The sequence below is a fragment of the Eucyclogobius newberryi genome, unplaced genomic scaffold, assembly GCF_026437365.1.
Source record: "Eucyclogobius newberryi isolate DKJ021-1_F unplaced genomic scaffold, fEucNew1.0.hap1 SCAF_180, whole genome shotgun sequence".
In the NCBI taxonomy this organism is placed as follows: Eukaryota; Metazoa; Chordata; class Actinopteri; order Gobiiformes; family Gobiidae; genus Eucyclogobius; species Eucyclogobius newberryi.
In genome coordinates, this window is record NW_027315813.1 from 37,501 (window position 1) to 40,000 (window position 2,500).

Sequence of the window (2,500 nt, forward strand, 5' to 3'; positions counted from 1 at the left end):
GGGTATAGTGTACTATTGCCGAAAAACGACAGAGTCTTTTCGGGAATAGTGTACTATTTCGGTTTTTACTCTAAGTCCCTCAGGGGCATAGGGTGCTATACTCTGATGGTCAGATCACCTCCAGGCCCCAGGGGAGTGCTTTTCAGGGGTCAAACAGTGCACTGATGATAGGGGATTATTTCATTTTGCTCATTTTGGTGTTTTTTTTTTTTTTTTTTTTTTTTTTTTCACATTTTAACCCATTTTAACCCATTTTGCTCACCCCGCACTCTGCCGCATATGAGGCCGGGGAAGGGCCACTCTGGCTGGGCATGGCCTCCGCTGAGCACCCCCTGGAGCCACTGGAGCCCCCGGAGGCCCTCCAGAGCCACCCCCCACTGTCCCCAGACTCACCCGGGGGAAGGGCCACTCTGGCTGGGCATGGTCTCCACCAAGCAGCCCCTGGAGCCCCCGGAGCACCTCCAGAGCCACCCCCCACTCTCCCCAGACTCTGCCCGGGGAAGGGCCACTCTGGCTGGGCATGGCCTCCACCGAGCACCCCCTGGAACCCCTGGAACCCCCGGAGGCCCTCCAGAGCCACCCCCCACTCTCCCCAGACTCACCCCGGGGAAGGGCCACTCTGGCTGGGCATGGTCTCCACCAAGCACCCCCTGGAGCCCCCGGAGCACCCCCAGAGCCACCCCCCACTCTCCCCAGACTCACCCCGGGGAAGGGACACTCTGGCTGGGCATGGTCTCCACCAAGCACCCCCTGGAGCCCCCGGAGCACCTCCAGAGCCACCCCCCACTCCTCCAGACTCACCCCGGGGAAGGGACACTCTGCCTGGGCATGGCCCCCACTGAGCACCCCCTGGAACCCCTGGAGCCCCCGGAGCACCTCCAGAGCCACCCCCCACTCTCCCCAGACTCTGCCCGGGGAAGGGCCACTCTGGCTGGGCATGGTCTCCACCAAGCACCCCCTGGAGCCCCCGGAGCACCCCCAGAGCCACCCCCCACTCTCCCCAGACTCACCCCGGGGAAGGGCCACTCTGGCTGGGCATGGCCTCCGCCGAGCACCCCCTGGAGCCCCCGGAGCACCCCCAGAGCCACCCCCCACTCACCCCAGACTCACCCCGGGGAAGGGACACTCTGGCTGGGCATGGCCTCCACCAAGCACCCCCTGGAGCCCCTGGAACCCCCGGAGGCCCTCCAGAGCCACCCCCCACTCTCCCCAGACTCACCCCGGGGGAGGGCCACTCTGGCTGGGCATGGTCTCCACCAAGCACCCCCTGGAGCCCCCGGAGCACCTCCAGAGCCACCCCCCACTCCTCCAGACTCACCCCGGGGAAGGGACACTCTGGCTGGGCATGGCCCCCACCGAGCACCCCCTGGAGCCCCTGGAGCCCCCGGAGCACCCCCAGAGCCACCCCCCACTCTCCCCAGACTCACCCCGGGGAAGGGCCACTCTGGCTGGGCATGGCCTCCGCCGAGCACCCCCTGGAGCCCCCGGAGCACCCCCAGAGCCACCCCCCACTCACCCCAGACTCACCCCGGGGAAGGGACACTCTGGCTGGGCATGGCCTCCACCAAGCACCCCCTGGAGCCCCTGGAACCCCCGGAGGCCCTCCAGAGCCACCCCCCACTCTCCCCAGACTCACCCCGGGGGAGGGCCACTCTGGCTGGGCATGGTCTCCACCAAGCACCCCCTGGAGCCCCCGGAGCACCTCCAGAGCCACCCCCCACTCCTCCAGACTCACCCCGGGGAAGGGACACTCTGGCTGGGCATGGCCCCCACCGAGCACCCCCTGGAGCCCCTGGAGCCCCCGGAGCACCTCCAGGGCCACCCCCCACTCCTCCAGACTCACCCCGGGGAAGGGACACTCTGGCTGGGCATGGCCTCCGCCGAGCACCCCCTGGAGCCCCCGGAGCACCCCCAGAGCCACCCCCCACTCTCCTCCAGACTCACCCCGGGGAAGGGACACTCTGGCTGGGCATGGCCTCCGCCGACCACCCCCTGGAACCCCTGGAGCCCCCGGAGCACCTCCAGAGCCACCCCCCACTCTCCCCAGACTCTGCCCGGGGAAGGGACACTCTGGCCGGGCATGGCCTCCGCCGAGCACCCCCTGGAACCCCCGGAGGCCCTCCAGGGCCACCCCCCACTGTCCCCAGACTCACCCGGGGGAAGGGCCACTCTGGCTGGGCATGGTCTCCACCAAGCAGCCCCTGGAGCCCCCGGAGCACCTCCAGAGCCACCCCCCACTCTCCCCAGACTCTGCCCGGGGAAGGGCCACTCTGGCTGGGCATGGCCTCCACCGAGCACCCCCTGGAACCCCTGGAACCCCTGGAACCCCCGGAGGCCCTCCAGAGCCACCCCCCACTCTCCCCAGACTCACCCCGGGGAAGGGCCACTCTGGCTGGGCATGGTCTCCACCAAGCACCCCCTGGAGCCCCCGGAGCACCCCCAGAGCCACCCCCCACTCTCCCCAGACTCACCCCGGGGAAGGGACACTCTGGCTGGGCAT